A 23,270-nucleotide genomic window follows, 5' to 3' on the forward strand; every position below is an offset into this window, starting at 1 on the left:
TCAAGCATACTGAATTCCACCAGATACCACGTTCCGCGTTAGCTAAATTTTCCAATTAGATAGGATAATTTTAATAGCTATCAAAAGCAACAAGTGGAGTAAGTTATTTGCATCGTCAGAGAGCCCTAGGTGGCCAAGTTCATCCCCAAGTATCAGTATGGAAAAATTAAGGGGCGATGATATTTGTAATATCGTGCAGATGTCGAGCCAAACTGCCCTCCAAAAGTCTTGCAATAGTGGGCATTCTAGCAGCATATGACGTACAGAACCAGTGTCTTGACTACAGGACCAACATTTGCTCTCTGTATTAGTATTAAGTTTAGCTAATTTCTGTGGAGTCCAATACGCTCTGTGCATCAGAAAGAAAAACGTCTGTCTGTATGTAGAAGAACGACATACTTTTCGAGCTCCTGGTCCAAATATTAGGCCACACATCAGTAGCGATTTCCACATCCACATCCCGCGACCAACTGGACTCAAGAACTGTTAATTGCTGGATTTTCTCTGATCTTATCCACCTATACCACTGAGATGCTGCTTTACGATGTTGTGACACAGTGGAACTAACTTGAAGAATATCAGGGGTTGCGGCTAGCAAGGACTTATTTTTTAGTACAATCTTCAATGAATGTTGTAGTTGAAGCCATTGGCAGTGACAAGTATGTGGTAAATTGTAGAGCGATGCTAGCGTATGAAAAGGAATCCACTCAACTCCATCCAATAATTGGTGAATTCTCCATATGCCCGCTTGCTGCCAGCGCTTCCAAGCAATAGAGGTATTCTGTATTTTAATATCAGGATTGTGCCAGATTGGCGCATGAAGAGTCGACAGCAAAGGAACTTGTAATGAACTTTCAATGATGTGGACAACTTGTTTCATGGAGGTGAATATGTGATTGTTAGCACATGTTATCTTGTCTATCTTAAGAAAAGGTAGTGAGGGCAAGGAGAAGAGACCATATTTCTCTTCTTCGAATTGACACCAGATAGTGTTGAGATCAGGTGAAACATCGTGAAGAAACCAAAGAACAGCTTGAGGAAGGCACAATGACAGTCGTAAAAGTCCGGAAAATTCACTCCTCCATCCGCTTTACTATTCCTCAACTTCTTCAAGGCAATCCTCGGAGTACTTTTTTTCCAAAGAAACTGAGACAGTGCCGTATCTACCTTTTTGTAGAAGGAAACCGGCAAGAAGAACGGAAGCATGCTTAGAGTGTAAATAATCTTGGGTGTGAGAGTCATCTTGATAGCATCCAATCTCCCCCACCAAGTAAGATTCAGAGGCGACCATTGAAGAGTGAGCGACTGAATCAGTTTCAATATGTGGGACATGTTTAGTTCAATAGTTTGGTCTATCGTGTTTCCAAATTGAACTCCAAGGTATTTTAATTTATGTTTCTACCACTGAAAATTGAAAGCCGCAACATCTGATTTCAGGGTGAATTTATTTAAGGGCATAAGTTCCGTTTTGGAAGTGTTAAGTTTGTAGCCAGATTCCTGCGCATAGTTCTCAATAGTTGACATCTGGAGCGCCAAGGAAGCAGGTGTAGTGTATAAGAGAACGTCATCCGCATAAGCGGAATATTTAACTTCGGTGAAACCACACTTGATTCCTACAATATCAGTATTGTGACGTATGGTGAGTAAAAGGGGTTCTAAAGCCAGATTAAAAAGTAATGGTGATAATGGACATCCTTGCCTCATGCCTCTCGTGGGATGAAATGAAGAGGAAAATGTCCCATTAATTCTTACATTAGTAGTAGGGGCAGAATACAAAACTCTGATCATTTTAATGAATTCCTGCCCAATTCCAAACCATTGCAGGATATCGAACATAAAGTCCCATTCAACTCTGTCAAATGCTTTCTCTGCATCTAAAGCCAAGGCTAGCATCGGTATATTGCTGTGAGTAGCACATTGAATTACATTAGCGAACATTCTGGTATTATCACTAGAGAGTCTTCCGGTCATAAAGCCATTTTGTTCTATCCCGATCAATTTATGCAGTATATTTTGCAATCTAGTGGCCAAAATCTTAGCATATATCTTAGCATCCACTTTGATTAGTGATAGAGGACGATAGTTGGATACATGTGGTGGATCTTTTCCAGGTTTAGGGAGAACAATTATGCTCGCCTCTGTGAAGGAGCCAGATACACTACCCGACTCTATGAAGTATTCGTATAAGGCAAGTAAATGAGGAATCAACAAATCTTGAAAAGTGCTATAGAATTCCGAGGTTAGACCATCCGGCCCAGGTGATTTATTTTTTGCCATGGATTTGAGTGCAAGCCGGATGTCATCCATCGAGATAGGTACAGAAAGAGCACTGTTATCCTCTGTCGTGATAGTGGGGTGTGGCAGATTCTGATTCAGCATAGTCAACGGGGGCACTAAAGCTCTCTCAGAGGTATAAAGGCATTGATAGAATTGCTGAAAGCAGGCATTGCCAGCTTTTCTGCTGAGGATCAAGTTATAATTCAGACGAGCTTGGTGTAATTTTGATAGTATTCATGTCTGATGGGCTGGCTTGATGACATATTTCTAGATCCTTAATCTGTTTGACACAATCATTAAGTTGTTTGTCTAGATCACAGGTGTCAAAGTCGGTCCTCGAGGGCCGGAATCCAGTCGAGTTTTCAGGATTTCCCCAATGACTATGCATGAGATCTATGTGCATGCACTGATTTCAATGCATATTCATTGGGGAAATCCTGAAAACCCGACTGGATTACGGCCCTCGAGGAGGGACTTTGACACCCCTGGTCTAGATCTTTCTTTTTGGATGCCTGAAAAAATATGATGACACCCCTGATATAAGCTTTAAACGCATCCCATAAACACGTCCAGGATGTATCCTCAGGCTTGTTAAAGAGAAAGAATTCAGGAATAGTCTTGCGTATGTGCTCTATGAAGATAGAATCCAAAAGAAGAGAGTTATTAAATCTCCAAGCGTTGTTTTTGTTGCTGATATTGAGATCTGACAAGGTTAATTCAATATAAGCATGTACCCCTCTTCTCAAGTTTTTTTTATATTTCATGAACGCCAATTCTTCTGCCTTTATTTTTTTCCTCCACTAGTTTGGAGAACCATATTGGTTTCCTTTTTCTCTTGTTTTTATTTATTTTCTTCACATAAATGTCAGTAGCTCTATTTATTGCACCTTTCAACTTGGACCACAGTTTTTCTACTTCCCTTATTTCTTCCCATCGAATCAACTCTTTTCTTCAGGTACACTCCCATGGTACTAAAGTCCATATGTTTTAAATCCAAGACTTTGAGTTTTGTGTGGCAATCCTTCATTTTGGCTGCTATATGATGATTGCTACGTCCCAGGTTGGCCCCCACTTGGACATTAGAGATACTTTCTCCATTTATAAGCACCAGATCCAGTATCACTTTTTTCCCTCATGAGTTTTGTTACCATTAGAGCTAAAATCACCCAGCAACTTCACCTCCTAAACTAAACTAAACCTTAGGTTTGTATACCGCATCATCTCAACATTCGCAAAGCTTGACACGGTTAACAAGGGTTAAGGTAGAAAGGAACTCCCAACTTTTGAATATCCATATTCAGATCTTTGTCAATTTGCTGCGATCGAGTCAGAGATCTGTGGACAAACACCCAAGTGGATAGAAGTTCCATCTTTTCTTTTCAAAACAATCCATATTGCTTCTTCCTTTCCTCAGGTCCCCTGCATTTCAGTCACTTGGATATCTGTCTTTACATAGAGAGCTACTCCTTCACCTTTTCGACCATCTCTATCCTTCCTAAAAAAATTATAGCCCGGGATGTTGGTGTCCCATCCATGGGAATCAGTGAATCATGTTTCTGTGATAGCAATGTTATCAAGTTTGCTTCTAACATCAGGGCTTGCAGATCCTGATTTTTGTTGCTTAGACTGTAAGCATTTGTGGTCATTGCTTTCCAGCTACTATTCTGCAGCAATCTCAAATTTTGCATAGTTTTTAATTTCAGCTCATTTCCTGTTACATTGCTAGGAAGTGAATTGCTAATGTTGTTTTCTTTGCTATCTATATCCTCATCAAATCTTGTCTTTTGCTGGGGATGACCACGGGAAGTAATCTCTATATATATGCCACCCCCACCTTCTAGTTTAAATGCCTAGAAACATATTGCCTGAATTTCTCAGCTAGGATTCTTTTTCCTGCGATGGTAAGGTTTAGCCCATCATTACAATTATAGTCTCTTGTTTTTCCATGTATTGCCCCATCCTCCTAAAGCCTTCTTGATGACACCAGGCTTTGAGTTACTTATTGAAGTTCTCAGTATTTTGTACTCTTTCCACACCCTTTCCATAAGTAGGCAGTACTTCTAAAAAAGCTACAGTCTTTACAAAAGGTTTCAACCCCTCCCTCAGCAGAATCTGTGCTGCAGTTAGGTTATTGTTGGCTAGGTCATTTGTTCCAAGGTGGATAACAACATCGGGGTTCAAAATCTTTGCTTCTTCCCTAATTACAGTCAGTATTTGTCTGGTATTCCTGGTAGTTGATGATCCTGGAAGGCATGTTACTTCTTTGAATTCCTTGTCCTGTGTTCCAAGGTTAATCTCTCTGATGATAGAATCCCCTAGCAGTAATGCTTTTCTGATTTGAGCTTTTTATATGTGCTTTGGGGATGCTTTCCGTCATAAGTTATCTTCACTGGTTCTAGTTCCTTGGTTCTTTTATCTTCAGAATCACACTGCTCTAATGGAGCATAGGGATTCTTTAGAGGTAACAATTGTGAAGGTGGATGTTTGTGTCACATGCCGTAGTCTACCTAAGCCTACTGTGATTCATTTATTCCTGGGTTGTTTTATTCTTTGGGGGAGTGGTGGTAAATTGGTATATTTGTATGGGGTGATTGTAGCTGCTTTAATTACCTCCAATTCTTGCTTAAGTTTACAGAGCTCCTCTTTGATACTATCAAGTTGAAGACAGATGGGGCAAGCCTTGAGTCTCCAGATGGTGTACCTGGGAACTAAAGCACCACAATGATTGCACAGTATAGAGGTGCAATTCCATCTGTGTAGAGGTATTCAGTGATTTACTTACCTGAGTGCTTATACCCGACCATGTGCCTCAGGCCGCGCCCCCAGGTGGGACCTAAGGCTCCAGGGCCTATTCTGATTGGCCCACGCGCCTTAGGCCCCACCAGTAGGCGGAGCTTTAGGACGGATGGGCCAATCCGGCCTCATTCCTTCGTTGGCTGCCTGCCGGACAGGCGGGTTTGGCTCCCGTCTGTCCGGCCAACTACCAAAGGTACGGGGAAGGGGGGTGGGGGGGTCGTGGGGGTCGCCAGGGGGGTCGCGGGTCGGCTGGGGGAGCGGTCGGAGGTTCTTGGGGGGGGCGGTCGTTGGGGGGGAGGGGGGTTTGCGTCGAGGGCAGGAGGGCCTGGGATCCCTCCTGCCCGTAATGTAGTGCGGGGTGGGGTTAGGGGGTCGCCGTGGCCAGGAGGGTTTGGGCTCCCTTCTGGCCCAACTACCAAAGGTACGGGGAAGGGGGGTGGGGGGGTCGTGGGGGTCGCCAGGGGGGGTCGCGGGTCGGCTGGGGGGGCGGTCGGAGGTTCTTGGGGGGGGGCGGTCGTTGGGGGGAGGGGGGTTTGCGTCGAGGGCAGGAGGGCCTGGGATCCCTCCTGCCCGTAATGTAGTGCGGGGTGGGGTTAGGGGGTCGCCGTGGCCAGGAGGATTTGGGCTCCCTCCTGGCCCGATATTGTTGGGGAGTCGGCGGTCCTTCGGGGGGAGGGATGTATCGGACGTCGGGGGGGGGCATCAGGCTTTCAGGATGGGGACAGACCATCAAGGGGGGACAGTGCACGGAAGTCAGGGGGGGGTGAACGGAGAGTCGGGACAGCGCACGGAGAGGCGGGGCAGTGCACGGAAGTCAGGGGGGGGGTGAACGGAGAGTCGGGACAGCGCACGGAGAGGCGGGGCAGTGCACGGAAGTCAGGGGGGTGTGAACGGAGAGTCGGGACAGCGCACGGAAATTCAGGGCAGTGCACGGAAGTCAGGGGGGGGTGAACGGAGAGTCGGGACAGCGCACGGAGAGGCGGGGCAGTGCACGGAAGTCAGGGGGGGTGAACGGAGAGTCGGGACAGCGCACGGAGAGGCGGGGCAGTGCACGGAAGTCAGGGGGGTGAACGGAGAGTCGGGCAGCATGCGCGGTATAATCGTGAGCGCGTTATACCAAAGTTTTTGTGCTTATCATCGTGATTTCTGCGCGCTATACACGTGTGCGCGTTTTATACGGGTGCGTGTTATTTGCGTGAAAATACGGTACTTACCTGAGGCTTTGATCACCCTGCCTAATTTAAAGCCTTCTTCAGTAGATTAGCTATCCTGCCGCCGAAGACACTTCTTCCCATCTTTGATAGATGGATACCATCTATGGATACCAGCCTTTGGAAAATCATCCCAAGCCAAAACACTCTCAACAACACAATCTACGTAGCGAGCTTCTCTTCCCTGTCTTTACGCTGTTCAGGGAAGATGGACGCAAATACTACCTCTGCATCTGACTGCTTCACCTTCTCTCCCAGAGTTATTAAGTCACTTTTGATGCTTTTGCAGGGGTACCTGGCAGTATCATTAGTGCCAATGTGGATGAGCAATGTGGATAATAGTCATCAGGCTTGATGAGTCTCGGCAAGCTCTCCGTAACATCTTGGATTTTGACACTAGGCAGACAGCATACCTCCCAAGACGCATGTCTGGTCTGCAGATGGATGCTTCTGTACTCTTCAGAAGGGAATTACCAATCACCTCTACATTAATTGTCATGGGTCCAGTAATTTGGGGGATTTCAAGCTTTGAGCCTTCCTCTCCCTGTGATTCTCTCATCTCCTACACTTCCAGGGCTGCATACCGGTTCTTCAGTTCAAGGGCGGGTGGAGTCACAGTACCAATCTTGCAGGTTTTCCATAATCTGAGTCCAGCTGTCTTCCCTCAGCACAGCCTCTTCTTTCCCACTGCTAGAAATCTTTGATGCCTTATGAACCATTTCACCTTTCACTCTCATGGATGCTTCTTAGTCTTGCCACCTCCTCCTCATTTCCTTTACTTTCTTCATGAGAGATTCAAGTTGAAGACAGCTTGCACATGGAACCACTCCCTCTGCTTGGGTAACATTTTCTGTCTGCATAGACACTGAAGCTTTAACCTGAGCATCAGCTTTGGTGACACAATGTTTCTTTTTTTTATATATTTATATATATATATATATATTTATTTATTTATTGAAAAATAATACAATTACAAAACATCTAGCTTATACAGTTACATACAATGCAATATATTAATACATTATATATCTTACTTATAAGAAATACTGACAGTTTCCAAATTATCAATGATATCTAATATACTTCAGCCCTCCCTCCTTCCCCCTGCCCCCAACCTTGGTGGAAGGATGTGTGCAGGCGATTCATAAAATATAGGAAAAAGATTATATAATAAGGATAAATGGAACTATCATTCTGAGAATTAGTCCAAGTTTCATATGCACTCCAAATAATGTTATAACTCTGTATCTAGTTTCTCCGGAGAGCAGTTAATTTAGACATCTGCTGTATATATTGAACTTTAGCCAATAATACTCGTAACACTGGTAGATCTGATTGTTTCCAGGCAGATGCCAGGACAAGTCATCCTGCTGTCATTATCATACATATCCATTTCTGATGTTTCAAAGGCAGGGTATCTAACCCCTTATTCAACAGGCAGCACTCCATGGTTTATGGATCAAAATACCTAGTACTGCCTCAATAAAGGAAATTACTTTGTCCCAATAATTCTGTGCTTTAATACAATACCACCAAATATGATCAAAAGTATCTACTTCTGCACATCCTCTCCAACATTTATCCGATCCATTCCCATACATAGCTTGCAATCGTGCTGGTGTATACCACCAACAAAAAAACATCTTATATCCATTCTCTATCATATTACTAGCTATAGTACCATATAAAAGAGAGTGCAGTATTTTAGTCCATTCCTTATCAGAGTATGATTTACCTATTATCTTTTCCCGACGTCTATATTTAAGAGGGGGATGAAGATGCTCCAATTGTGCATTATATAATCTAGTGATGCTTCCTCTCCTACTCTCTTTTATCATAGCCTTCCCTAACTCCAACTGTTGAGCAGTAGCTAATTCTTTAAGAACCACTTTTCTAATAAAACTTTCAATTTGTCTATAATGAAACAAATCACTTGGTGCAAGACCATATTCTTCTGTGAATAGTTCAAAGGGGACAATTTTCTCGTCCTCTAACAATTGGCCTAATGTTTTGAGACCTTTTTTCCCCCAAAGTTGAAAGGCCACTTCAACTTCTCCTGGAGTAAAGTTAGGCATATATATAATAGCTGCCCCATAAAATAGTTTTTATTTCCATAACATCGCCTACGTACCTGAATCCACAGATTAAGAGCATGTCGTATTACAGATTAGCTATCCTGCCGCCGAAGACACTTCTTCCTATCTTTGATAGATGGATACCATCCCTACCCAGCAGCCTTTGGAAAATCATCCCAAGCCAAAACACTCTCAACAACACAATCTACATAGCGAGCGTCTCTTCCCTGCCTTTACGCTCTTCAGGGAAGATGGACGCAAATACTACCTCTGCATCTGACTGCTTCACCTTCTCTCCCAGAGCTATTAAGTCACTTTTGATGCTTTTGCAGGGGTACCTGGCAGTATCATTAGTGCCAATGTGGATGAGCAATGTGGATAATAGTCATCAGGCTTGATGAGTCTCAGCAAGCTCTCCGTAACATCTTGGATTTTGACACTAGGCAGACAGCATACCTCCCAAGACGTCATGTCTGGTCTGCAGATGGATGCTTCTGTACTCTTCAGAAAGGAATTGCCAATCACCTCTACATTAATTGTCATGGGTCCAGTAATTTGGGGGATTTGAAGCCAAGGTATCGACCATAATGGAAGCGCACCCAATATCTCCTGTGCCATACATACCCAAGATTTTCCCCTATCCCATACAAATTCATTAAATTTTGTAATTGGACTGCTTGATAATAGTATTGAAATTGTGGTACTGCCATTCCTCCCAATTTTCTAGGTTGGTACATCATTGCTTGAGAAACCCTTGGAGTTTTATGCTGCCAAATAAAAGCGAACATCTTCCGCTCTAATTGTAAAAAAAATTTTTGGGATAAGAGGATTGGTAGGGCTGAAAAAAGGTATAACAATCTCAGGAGCACCACCATCTTTATTGTTTGTACTCTGCCCAGCCAGGAAATATTTAGATGTTTCCATCTCTCAATAACCTGCTGCCAAATAAAAGCGAACATCTTCCGCTCTAATTGTAAGAAAAATTTTTGGGATAAGAGGATTGGTAGGGCTGAAAAAAGGTATAACAATCTCAGGAGCACCACCATCTTTATTGTTTGTACTCTGCCCAGCCAGGAAATATTTAGATGTTTCCATCTCTCAATAACCTGCCATATCACTTTCAAAAGAGGGGGATAGTTAGCGGCATATAACAATTCCACATGGTTCGTTAAATTAATCCCCAAATATCGTAATGATAGTTGTGCCTATTTAAAAGAATAATTACTAGAAATCCATCTACGATCTAAATCTGACAGAGTAAGATCCAGAATTTCTGACTTAGACATATTTATCCGTAATCCTGACATCTGTCCATAAGAACATAAGAATTGTCGCTGTTGGGTCAGACCATCGTACCCAGCAGTCCACTAATGCGGCGGCCCTAACTGAGACTAGCCCTACCTGCATACATTCTAGTTCAGCAGGAACTTGTCTAAATTTGTCTTGAATCCCAGATTCCAGAAGAGCATTCCAGTTTTCTACCATTCTCTAAGTGAAGAAGAACTTCCTTACGTTCGTACGGAATCTATCCTCTTTCAATTTTAGAGAGTGCCCTCTCGTTCTCCCTACCTTGGATAGGATGAACAACCTGTCTTTATCTACTAAGTCTATTCCCTTCAGTACCTTGAATGTTTCGATCATGTCCCCTCTCAATTCCTCTGTTCGAGGGAGAAAAGGCAGAAGGCAGAGAGGAGGTAAGGAGACTTCAGGAGCGAGGCAGGAGATAAAAGGCAGGGAATTAGAAGCGAGCCAGAGCAGGGGCAGCGGCGAGAGTTAGCTCCGCCCACCCCAAGCGTCAGCGAGGTCAGAGCCCGAACTCCCCCTTGATAGGGGCGGAGCCAACGGTGCGAGGCACACGCTGACCTGAACACCGGCTAAGAAGCAGGCAGAAGGCAGAGAGGAGGTAAGGAGACTTCAGGAGCGAGGCAGGAGATAAAAGGCAGGGAATTAGAAGCGAGCCAGAGCAGGGGCAGCGGCGAGAGTTAGCTCCGCCCACCCCAAGCGTCAGCGAGGTCAGAGCCCGAACTCCCCCTTGATAGGGGCGGAGCCAATGGCACGCAGCCATTCAGCGTGCAGCGAAGGCGAGCAGCAAAGGCGCTCGCCTTAACGAGAGCGCCTTTGCGAAGGGCCGTCGCTACACCCAGGGACACCAGGGAAGGACAACAAGAAGGCATAGAGAGGACACTAGCAACAGGCAGAGAGAAAGAGAGAGAGGACACCAGCAGTAGGCAGAAAGAGAGGACACAAAGCAGTTACAGAGGGCACTTACAGGTCACACATAATCTGTTAACTGTTATCTTAAAGTAGGAACAACAATGGAAGTAGAGGGAAGGCAGAAGATGAGCTTTCCAGTGTTCTGCACAGACTGTCATATGTATGACTACCTCCCCTCGGGGAGACAGTCATATATATGCGGTCGGTGTCAGGAGCTGAAAAGCTTGAAGAAAGAAGTCAAGCGACTTGAAGACAAGATACAAAAGCTAGAAGGACTTTACACCACCGAGGACCCAACCGGGACAGCTGAGGACTTCATGAGTGAGAGACACATTGAGGAGGAAGTCAAGGAACTCGAGAAATTCATTGAGGAAGCATACAGGAAAAGGGTGGAAGAGAACGACCTTCAGATGAAAGATGGAAAACACCAACATGGAAGGGAGAACAGGAAGCAGATGACTTCATAGAAGACACCCACAGAGGAATACCACATGAGAGAGAAGAACTGACTATTCGATGCCCAGAAGAAAGAGTGCAGCACACCGAGGACATTGACCTGAGACCGAAGCGAAAAATGAAGAAGGGAAAGTCAGCGATCCTAGTGGGAGACTCAATCCTGAGGCATGTGGACAGCCACATAGCAGGAGGGAGAGAGGATCGACTGGTGACCTGCCTCCCGGGAGCGAGAACAAAGGACATCGTAGACAAAATTGGGAAGATCCTGGAAGGAGCGGAGACAGAAGAGACCGCAGTAGTGATCCACATCGGGACGAATGATGTCAGTAGGAGAGACTACAGGAGAAGCACGCTGATAGTACAGTTCAAGATCCTGGGAACGAAGCTGAAGATGAGGACCCAGAAGATAGCGTTCTCAGAGATCCTACCGGTACCGAGGGCGGATGTCAAGAGGCAGGAGGAACTACAATCAATAAATGCGTGGATGAGGAAATGGTGTGAAGAAGAAGGTTTCTACTTCGTGAGAAACTGGACAATGTTCTGGGGCAAGAGCAAGCTCTACAGGAGAGATGGACTGCACCTGAGCACGGCGGGAACTAGACTTCTAGCAAATAACGTCAGGAGAGGAATAGAACAGACTTTAAACTAAGAAGAAGGGGAAAGCCGACAGTTGACCAAGTGTCAATGATTCGGAAGAAAGTATCCCATGAAGATACTGAGGGGAAAAATGACTGGGAAGAAACAAGGGACAAATTACAGGAGTCAACTAACCCAGAAGAGGAGGTTAGGAAGATTGTAACAAAAGAAAAGAAACCAAGGACCGAAGCACAAGGAAAGGAAATGAAGATAAAGAAATACCAGGATCTAAATTGCGTATATACTAATGCAAGGAGCCTAAGAAATAAAATGGGGGAATTAGAAGTCATGGCCAATGCAGAGGACATAGACATCATTGGAGTCGCTGAAACATGGTGGAATGAAGAAAACAAATGGGATACAGCACTGCCGGGGTACAAGCTCTATCGCAGGGACAGATCAGGCCAGAAGGGTGGTGGAATAGCCCTATACATAAAAGAAAGCATACAATCGACAAGAATGGACACAGCAGAGATGACCAACAAGCTGGAATCGCTATGGGTTAAAATACCGGGAAGGAAAGGGCCTGAAATAAAGCTGGGCCTATACTATCATCCACCCGGCAAACTGGAGATATCGATGAAGAAATGGAAGCCGAGATGAAGCGAGAATGTAAAAGCAGTAACACGGTTATTATGGGAGACTTCAACTACCCCGAGATAGACTGGAGTCTTGGAAGCTCAAGATGCGCTAGGGAGACAGAATTTCTGGAGGCTACACAAGATTGCTTCATGGAGCAGCTTGTTAGAGAACCTACGAGAGGAAATGCCACTCTGGATTTAATCCTAAATGGGTTAAGAGGACCTGCAAAGGAAGTAGAAGTAGTGGGACCGTTGGGAAACAGCGATCACAATATGATCAAGTTCAAGGTTGAGGTTGGAATACCGAAAGGAAAGAGAACCATAGCGACAATCTTTAACTTCAGAAAAGAAAACTACGAAGCAATGAGGGAAATGGTAAGGAAGAAACTTAGGAACACTTCCAGGAACTGGAAAGCGGTAGAAAATGCCTGGTCTTTTTTCAGGGACATGGTGAGCGAGGCGCAAAATCTGTATATCCCCAGATTCAGAAAGGGGTGCAAAAAGAGTCGAACAAAAGACCCAGCGTGGATAACTAAAATAGTGAAGGAAGCGATAGGAAATAAGAAAAATTCATTCAAGAAATGGAAAAAGGACAAAACTGAGGAGAACTGGAAAGAGCACAGGAAGGATCAAAAGGAATGTCACCGTGTGGTTCGAAAAGCCAAAAGAGAGTATGAAGAGAGGCTAGCCAGGGAAGCACGGAATTTCAAACCGTTCTTTAGATATGTTAAAGGGAAGCAGCCGGCTAGGGAGGAGGTGGGACTGCTGGACGACAGAGACAGGAAGGGTGTGGTGAAGGAGGAGAAAGAAGTAGCAGAAAGACTTAACGTGTTCTTTTCGTCCGTATTTACAAATAAAGACACATCCAACATACCGGAACCCAATCAATTCTTCAATGGAGATCAAGCAGAAAAATTAACATCCATGGAAGTGAGCCTTGAAGATGTACGCAGGCAGATTGAAAAATTAAAAACTGACAAATCCCCGGGTCCGGATGGAATCCATGCAAGGGTTCTGAAGGAACTAAAGGAGGAAATAGTGGAACTACTGCAGCAAATTTACAATCTATCCCTGAAAATGGGCGTGATCCCGGAGGAGTGGAAGATAGCCAACGTTACACCTATCTTTAAAAAGGGATCAAGAGGAGACCCGGGAAACTACAGACCGGTGAGTCTGACCTCTGTTCCGGGGAAAATGGCGGAAGCACTGATTAAAGAAAACATCGATGATCATTTTGAAAGAAATGAACTTCTGATAACCAGCCAACATGGTTTCTGCAAGGGGAGATCGTGCCTAACGAACTTATTGCACTTCTTCGAAGGAATTAACAAACGGATGGACAAAGGAGACCCCCATAGACATCATATATCTAGATTTCCAAAAAGCCTTTGACAAGGTGCCCCATGAACGCCTACTCCGGAAACTGAAGAACCATGGGGTGGAAGGAGACGTACATAGATGGATCAGAAATTGGTTGGCGGGTAGGACACAGAGGGTAGGAGTGAAGGGCCATTACTCGGACTGGAGGAGGGTAACGAGTGGGGTCCCGCAGGGCTCGGTGCTCGGGCCGCTGCTATTTAATATATTCATAAATGATCTAGAATCAGGGACAAAGTGTGAGATAATAAAATTTGCAGACGACACCAAACTATTTAGTCGAGCTCGGACTAAAGAGGATTGCGAAGAATTGCAAAGAGATTTGAACAAACTAGGAGAATGGGCGACGAGATGGCAGATGAAGTTCAATGTTGAGAAATGTAAAGTATTACATGTGGGAACTAGAAATCCGAGGTACAACTATATGATGGGAGGGATATTAGTGAAAGAGAGTACCCAAGAAAGGGACTTGGGGGTAATGGTAGACATGACAATGAAGCCAACGGCACAGTGCGCAGCGGCCGCTAAGAGAGCGAATAGAATGCTAGGTAAAATCAAGAAGGGTATTACTACCAGAACGAAAGAAGTTATTCTGCCGTTGTATCGGGCGATGGTGCGCCCGCATCTGGAGTACTGCGTCCAATATTGGTCGCCGTACCTTAAGAAAGACATGGCGTTACTAGAGAGGGTTCAGAGGAGGGCGACACGTCTGATAAAAGGGATGGAAAATCTTTCATACGCTGAGAGATTGGAGAAACTGGGCTCTTTTCCTTGGAGAAGAGGAGACTTAGAGGGGATATGATAGAGACTTACAAGATCTTGAAGGGCATAGAGAGAGTAGAGAGGGACAGATTCTTCAAACTTTCGAAAAATAAAAGAACAAGAGGGCATTCAGAGAAGTTGAAAGGGGACAGATTCAAAACAAATGCTAGGAAGTTCTTCTTTACTCAACGTGTGGTAGACACCTGGAATGCGCTTCCAGAGGACGTAATAGGGCAGAGTATGGTATTGGGGTTTAAGAAAGGATTGGACATTTTCCTACTAGAAAAGGGGATAGAAGGGTATAGATAGGTCCTGGACCTGTTGGGCCGCCGCGTGAGCGGACTGCTGGGCGCGATGGACCTCGGGTCTGACCCAGCGGAGGCAATGCTTATGTTCTTATGTTCTCTAGTCTTTCACTGTACGGCAACTCCTCCAGCCCCTTAGTCACTTTTCTCCAGACCCTTTCGAGTAGTACCATGTCCTTCTTCATATACGGCGACCAGTGCTGGACGCAGTACTCTAGGTGAGGGCGCACCATGGCCCAGTACAGTGGCATGATAACCTTCTCCGATCTGTTCGTGATCCACTTCTTTATCATTCCTAGCATTCTGTTCGCCCTTTTCGCCGCCGCTGCACATTGCATGGACGGCTTCATCAACTTGTCGATCATAACTCCCAAGTCTCTTTCCTGGGAGGTCTCTCCATGTACCGCCCCGGACATCCTGTATTCGTGCATGAGATTTTTGTTACCTACATGCATCACTTTACACTTATCCATGTTGAACCTCATCTGCCATGTTGATGCCCATTCCTCGAACATGATTATGTCACGCTGCAGATCTTCGCAGTCCCCCTGTGTCTTCACTACTCTGAATAACTACGTATCGTCTGCAAATTTAATCACCTCACTTGTTGTATCAATGTCTAGATCATTTATAAAGATGTTGAAGAACACGGGTCCAAGCACTGAGCCCTGCGGCACCCCACTGGTGACGCTCTTCCAGTCCAAGTAATGTCCATTTACCCCCACTCTCTGTTTCCTATGATCCAGCCAGTTTTTAATCCACATGAGTATTTCACCCTCGATTCCATGGCTCGCAATTTTCCGAAGTAGTTGTTCATGCGGAACCTTGTCAAACGCCTTCTGTAAAGACTGTTATTTTTATTTTTATTTATTCATTTTCAAGATTACATTAAGTGTTAAAATATATTCAATCATATAAATAATGAATACATCACTTAGAAATAATCATTGGCATAACTGTTATAACTTCTACTATAGCTTTCAACGAGGTGGAGGGATCCCGTATTGTAAAAAGAATATCGTCTGCAAATAGTAGTATTTTTGTCTCCAACCTACCACATCTTATACCAAAAATATTTGAATTTTGTTTCACCAGTTGTGCAAAAGGCTCCATAACTAATGCAAAGAGAACAGGTGACAAAGCACAATCTTGGCAGGTCCCCCTCCCCAAAGTAAAGTATTCAGTATATCCTCCATTGATACTGATTGAAGTTAAGGGGGCCGAATATAACAATCGAAGCCTGTGTAAGAAGGTTCCAGATATTCCCATCTTTTCTAATACATGAAATATAGGGCACCAGACCCTATCAAATGCCTTCTTGGCATCAATACCCAGAATAAGGGTTGAATTATTTCCACCACTAGCTTGATACAATATATGACACACTCGGTGGATATTGTCAAAAGTCTGACGACCTCGTACAAATCCAGATTGATCATCTGCTACTAGAAGTGGCATATATGTTTGTATTTAGCTAAAATCTTTGTAAGCAGTTTATAATCCACATCTAGTAGTGAGATGGGTCTATAAGAGGAACAGGATATCGGATCTTTGCCTGGTTTTAGTATCAAGGTTATACCCGCTAAGCGCCAAGAATATGGCAATTCCTGTCTAGTAAAGTGTTGAAAAATTGCAACAAAGGGGGAATCAAAATCGTTTGAAATCCCATATAGAATATAGCAGTAAAGCCATCATCCTGGTGATTTTCCCAAAGGCATATCTTTAATAGCCCATGTTAATTCTTCCACTGTTATGGGAAGGGTAGGTTCCTGAGTTTCTCCAGAGGTGAGGTTAGGTAACTGTATAGGATCCAGATAAGCAAGGATATCAGCTTCTTCCATTATATGTTCAGGTTAATATAACTGTTGATAGAAATGAATAAAAGCTTGCTGAATCTGGCCTAAAGTAGTACAATCTCCAGTCGGGCCCTGGACACGGGTGATAAGATTGCAGAGTTGTCTTTTTTTTTTTTTGCTTATGGGCCTGGATTCTACACGCTCTGTTATTTGTTTCAAAATATTCCTGGCGTAACCATTGGAGTCTAATACTTATTATCTCTAAATCTAATGCCTGTAGATCTAACTTAAGTTGTTGTAATTTTAATTCTTTTTCAGGGGGTAAACAATTCCATTCTAATATATAAATCTGATCTCGCAGATCCCAAATCATAAGCCTATGTGTTCTCTGAGCATGTGCCCCCAGGGCAATAATTTTACCCCGCATTACCACTTTTAAACATTCCCAGAGAGTCAACATAAGAACATAAGAAGTGCCATCTCTGGATCAGACCTTCGGTCCATCAAGTCCGGCGATCCGCACACACGGAGGCCCTCCCAGATGTACACCTGGCATAATTTGTAGTCAAAAAGTATACAAGCTGAATATCCAAAAAACTCAAAAAAATAACCAACAAATATTCAGAATAAAGCTGCTAATAGTGGAAGGAAACAGGCTGAAAGGCAAGTAACTAACATGGAGAAAAAGACCTCAGTGTTTCAAGGAAACAACCAAGAAACTATATGTTCAGTTATAAACTGCCATACAAAACACATCCCTGGTCAAAAAACTCCATGGAAAAGATTCATAAAGATACAGTTTAAAATACACAAGTTAAACTGCAAAAAAATAGCAAAAAACTGTAAAAACTTGCACTTATCTTCCATTCATCTCCCACAAGCAGTGGAAATAAATATCCGTTGCTTCAATATGGAACCAGACACACTTTTCAAAGAATGAACTCAGTATTCCCGACAGGCCCTGTTTCGCCAAGTGGCTGCGTCAGGGGAATATCTTTAGAAAGAGAGCAACTGCTTCAAAAAATCTTCCCGGGAAAATGGCAAGTTTTTACAGTTTTTTGCTGTTTTTTTGCAGTTTAACTTGTGTATTTTAAACTGTATCTTTATGGATCTTTTCCATGGAGTTTTTTGACCTGGGATGTGTTTTGTATGGCAGTTTATAACTGAACATATAGTTTCTTGGTTGTTTCCTTGAAACACTGAGGTTTTTCCACTATTATCAGCTTTATTCTGAATATTTGTTGGTTATTTTTTTGAATAATTTGTAGTCACCCATATCCTTCTATGCCCCTCATAAGGAGATGTGCATCTAGTTTGCTTTTAAATCCTGAGGTGTCTCCTGTATCATTAAATTGTAAGTATTCTCCCAAATCCTTACCCAATTGTTGCACATGTACAGATTCTAACAGGATACTATCATCTAATTATTTCCTTCCAGATTGGGCAGATTGCATCACTAAATTAAAACAGATTGGAGCATGATCAGACCATATCCTAGTTTCTATAGAAGAGGAATTAACAGCCCCCATCAAATCTTTCCCCACCAGCCAGAGCTCGATTCTTGAATATGAAGAATGGACATCTGAATAAAAAGTATAATCGATCTCTGTTGGATGTTGATGTCTCCATAGAAAACCAAAAAAACTCTGTGGAGTGACAATGTTCCTAATAAAATCCCATGACTCCATGAGTAGACGTAGTTGACGTCATTCAATTTTACCAAAATTCACTCCAGTGTTAGAATTATCCATCTTCACATTTAAAGTAAGACAGAAGTCACCTCCTACTATAATTTTGCCTTCTGCACATTGTGTCAGTATGTCCCTTACTTTATTATAAAAAACACCTTGATTTGCATTAGGGGCATACAAATTTAACAGAGTGTATAATTGACCCTCCATAAATATTTTTAAAAGTAAGAACTGGCCTTCTTTATCACGAACCACCTCTTTAACATCTACTGGTTAGCAAATACAATAGCAACTCCATTAGTTTTAGATTTCAGTTTGTTAGAAGCAAAATAAATTTCTTTATAACGAGCATGATGAAAATATTTCTCATGAGTTGGTAATAAGTACGTTTCTTGTAGGAAACCAATTGCCATCTTAACTCTACTGGCCTCCTGAAAATATAGTTGTCATTTTCGCTGAGAGTTCAATCCCTGGACATTCAAGGACATAAAAACTCGTTCAGCCATATATTAAACATGGAATTGCCATAAATATACTCCATATTATATATTTTCCCCCAATTACTTATCATATCCAAACAATTTTCCCACCAATCATATCTCATCAATACCTCTCTGCACACATCCTCCCACCCATTTACCCCCTAATCCCCCTATCCCACCCTCTTCCCCTTCTCCCCTCTCTCCTACCCCTTCCCTCCTCTCCTGTCCTCTATCTCTGAACCCAGATCCAGTCTCTAGTCGATAAGATCAGGTACCAAATTCATTTCCAGACATCAGAGTCGAAGAAGGTTAACCCTAACCCGGTTCTCCACAACTTTTCCTATTATCTACCCCTTTGCAGCATCTTATCTTTGTTTTATCTAACAATTATAAAATTATTAATATCCTCGATTCTTCTCATTATTATTATAAACTCTTTTGAGGAGTTTTTTTTTTAAATTATTCTGGTTGTCTCTGTAGTCTCTTTTTTTGATCCACTCTGTCATCTCTGGCTCAGCTATCCTGTAGATGGAGGTTATGATGGATTCTTCTGCTGTTTTTCTTCCTCAGTAGTCCAAAGTTTGGCCTGTATAAGTAACTGTTGAGCCTCCAATGCTGATGTAACTTTATGTTGTTTGCCTTCTAGCACAAAAGAAATCCCAAAAGGATAATACCATTTATAACGATATCTGCAAACAATTCCACTTTTGCGTTATTCCACATAAAATAGCCAATTCTCCGAGCTGCTTGTAGCACTCTCTCTTTCTGTGGATATCTCATAAAACATACTATTATGTCTCTTAGCCTCTCCACTTTACGTGGTCCCAGAGCTCGATGTATCCGTTCGAATTTCATAGTTGGGAGTTCTGCTTCTGGATTTTCCATTTGTAGAAACTTATGGCATATAGACTGTATAAGGGCTGTCGGGTCTTTAAGGTCTTCCAATTCAGGAATCCCATGGAATCTCAGATTATTTTGCCTTGCTCTATTTTCTCTGTCCTCAACTTGAGAAGTAACTCATCTATTAAAAGATTTATTTGTTTGCAGTGTTGTTGAATTTCCGTTATCTTTTGTTCATACGAAATAACCCATTCTTCAAATTATTGGAGGCTCTGACTCATATCATCCATTTTTTTATGTAAGCCATCAATATTTACATTAATATCTGATGTGAATACTGCTAATGAGAGTTTAATGTTGTAAATACCCTTTACTAGCCAATACTGAATTTGCTTGTGGAGAATCTAATAATAATAATAACAGCTTATATACCGCAATACCGTGAAGTTCTATGCGGTTTACAGAAGATTAAGCAAAGGTAACAAATTGATTGGCTTTAAGAGGGGAGGAAGAAAGAGAATTAATAGGACAGGAAATTCATTGTTGAGGAGAGAGTGATCAATAGGATAAGTTAATCACTATAGAGGGGAGAGAAAAGAGAGGATCAGTTGTCTAGATGCTTTAGGAACAAGTGTGTTTTTAGATTTTTCCTAAATTCCTCATAAGTAGTGGGCGAAAGCAATTGTTCTAATGTCTCTAATGTTTCTTTTCCAAGTATAGTTGACTCCTCTTTTTCCTGTGTTAGGTTTTGATTCGAAGCTGGCATTTCTGTTACATCTGGCATTTCTGTTATATTTAAAAAATCATTGATACCATACTGGGATAAAAAATTGGACTAATTTGAAAAAGAACGTGGTATTAGCCATACTCTAAGAAATAAACAAATAAACAAAATATATATATATACATATATATATATATATATATTTTGTTTATTTCTTAGTCACCTAATTTCTTCCGGGAAAGTAAGATTTTAAAAATCTATTATTTTATTATAATCGAGTCTTTTCATTAACAATCATCATAGAAAAAAGAGAAGAAAGCTCTTCCTGTCCCGGCTTATACCATCTGAGATCTCCGCAGAAGTTCCTCAGGGATAATTCTCCTTCAACACTGCGTTTACCACCTCAAAGCAATCTTGCCTTTTCTTTTCTTTCCTGCAATAGGTTGTCAGGGCTTGAACATGTCTCCTCTCCTGCTCTTCTCCTAGCCCAACTCAGCCCAAATGCCCCCACCGCTGGGAAATCGATTAAGAGTCCTTCCACTTTAGCAAAATGCCGCCAGCAAGGAGGGTCCTGCCACTCTGTGGGGCTGCTACCGGCTCCCTCTGCAGTCCACTCGCTCCCAATGGGTGCACTCTTCCCGCAATGACACTCGCACTCGTCTCCGCCCCGGCAGAGCACATCGCAGTCCACTGGATACAGGACACCCTCTGCTCCTATGCTCCTCTCTGCCCTCAGCTGGGCCTGGCAAAGTCCATTTGAGGGAAAGTACCCTCCTCCACTGCTCGCTGTCACAGCATGAACACCGCGGGGTAGCCACTCCTCTCCACCCTTAGCAGAACCCGTCGCAATCCGCTGGATACAGGGCGCCCTCTTCCTTGGTCCGTGCACTCCCCCTCACAGCTAATTTGATCGTTGCTAAGGCACCACAGAGACAATTCCACCCACCCCTCTGATGTCAGCCAGGTACTGATCAGGAGTTTCACCTTAAAAGGGGAGGAGCCAACAGTGCTCAGCTGTTCGGCACATGTCAAAGGCGTGCATTAAAGGCGCTCGCCTTAGCGAGAGTGCCTTTGTGAAGGGCCTTCAGAAGGGGCAAGTCACTGCTCGAGCAGCAGAGAGGACACCAGCAGCAGACACAGAGGACACCAGCCGCTATGGAAGCAACAGACAGAAGCAGGAAGATGAGCTACCCAGTTTTCTGCACCGTCTGCCATATGTATGACTACCTCCCCTCTGAGAGGTGGTCTTATATATGCACTCGATGCGGAGAACTGGAGAGCCTGAAGAAATAAGTTAGACTCCTAGAGGGCAGAATACTGGAACTAGAAGCATTTTGAGAAGTGGAGAAGCAGGACAGAGATGCAGAGAACGTCAAAACAGAGGAAACCATTGAATATGAAGTCCAGAAGCTGGAGAAGTTCATCGAGGAGGCATAGAGGGAGGTCGAGGAAAATCACCAGCAACAGTGGAACTGCCGAGATACACCTACAGGGAGTGAGAATCACCCGGAGAACAGCCACAAGGAAGAAATGGATGACACAGCAGTGAGATCTGGAAGCAGTGGAGTGAACCCACAAGATGATGAGTCCAGTGCAAGCCAATGCCAGGATGATGGATGATGGAAGTGCATGGAGGACATGGACCTACAGCTGGAGAGATGGCCACACACCAGGGAAATGGACCTGCGCCTAGAGAGGCAAGAGAAGACATAGTGAGCCGCATCGACAGGATCATCAACAGCGTGGAAGAGGAAGATACAGCGGTGGTAATCCATATGGGGACAAATAACGTGAGCAACAGGAAATACAGCAGGGAAGTACTGAAGAACCAGTTCCAGATGCAAGGAAAGAAGCTGGTTAAAAGCGCTGCTTTCACTGAGCCCCAAACCCATATTCCCAAGTGTGCTTGAATGCATGTGAGGTGGAGCTCCGTTTTTCTCACACGCTAATCTTCATTCTAAGCACTGTACTAATGCATATATGACTGTAAATAATCTGTTCCGTTTAGGCGTTATTTGTGCTGCAATTCTTTAATACATATTTGATATTTGTTTTCTACTTGAAAACTTTCCAAATCTTTAGGCATTCCTTTGCTTAAACTTATTTGAGTTCATCCTGATATGATACCTAATGAAGCACAGACAGCTCAGTCAAGCAGCTGTAGCTCTATGGGTTAGGAGCCAGCCTGTGCTCCTAACATCCAGAGGTTGTGGGTTCTACACCCAGCACATCTTTTAATTGTGGCATATTACTTTGAAGGTGCAGATTGATGAGGTCACAATGAGGTCAGTTTTGTGCAACTGAAGACCTCCATTTTGCAATGAGGGAAGCTGGAATGTTAAGGTGTGTATCTGTTTATTCTCTTTTTAAGTGCTGATAATGTGTGCTGGTTTTTCTTTGCTTTCAAAAGAGAGCCGATTGCAGTGCTGTTTGTTGTTCACTTTTGTTTCCTTGCATCCTAACAGTTCTCAGAAGTGGTGGAATTTGCTGTTTCTCCTCAGCATTCTGCAGCCACAGGTGCATGAGATACTTTCATTTACTCCTAACTACAAGCCATTCTAGTAGGAATGTGTTTCTTTTGATGCAATATAGGCATTGGCCAACAGCTATGAGTTAAATCAAACTTTAGAGGGCTTGGACAGGTGTTGAAGAATGATCCAGTTAGGGGGGGGATGTTTTTGGTGGGGGAGGGTGTTCAGCATGAGAGAGAACAGGTTGCATTAAATATTAGACAATGGGCTGCACATAATAAAAGCTGAAGCAAAATATTGATATGTAAAGGCAAGGCTAAAGAGTTACCAGGTGTCCTGGCTGAGAAATGAATATAACCTATTTGCTAACCTTACTCAAGACTTGAACCCCCTGATGTATGGAAGATGAAAAGCAATGCCTTAAGGCATAGAGCTATAGAGGTACCTTTGTTTAGAGCATAGAGCTTCATATCAAAGCTTAGAGATGTGAAGGAAATGACTACAACGTCACTACAGCTGTATATTGCAAAACCACATCCAATTAGATTTGAATCCTAACGGTTCCATATCTGCAAC

General features: G+C 43.2%; 1 protein-coding gene across 5 annotated transcripts in view; it reads left to right on the forward strand.

Moving 5' to 3' along the window:
- TMOD1 (tropomodulin 1) overlaps nt 1-23,270 on the forward strand; it is a 305,423-nt gene that overhangs the window by 20,799 nt on the left and 261,354 nt on the right. Inside the window, exon 1 of one of the 5 annotated variants that reach the window (XM_033917781.1) lies at nt 22,548-22,566. The exons of the other annotated variants lie outside the window; for them this stretch is intronic. The gene's annotated coding sequence lies outside the window, so the exon portion shown is untranslated. Of the gene's footprint in view, nt 1-22,547; nt 22,567-23,270 lie in introns of those variants that run through there. 5 annotated transcript variants of the gene reach the window in all.

This window comes from Geotrypetes seraphini, chromosome 1 (genome assembly GCF_902459505.1).
Source record: "Geotrypetes seraphini chromosome 1, aGeoSer1.1, whole genome shotgun sequence".
NCBI classification, from domain to species: Eukaryota; Metazoa; Chordata; class Amphibia; order Gymnophiona; family Dermophiidae; genus Geotrypetes; species Geotrypetes seraphini.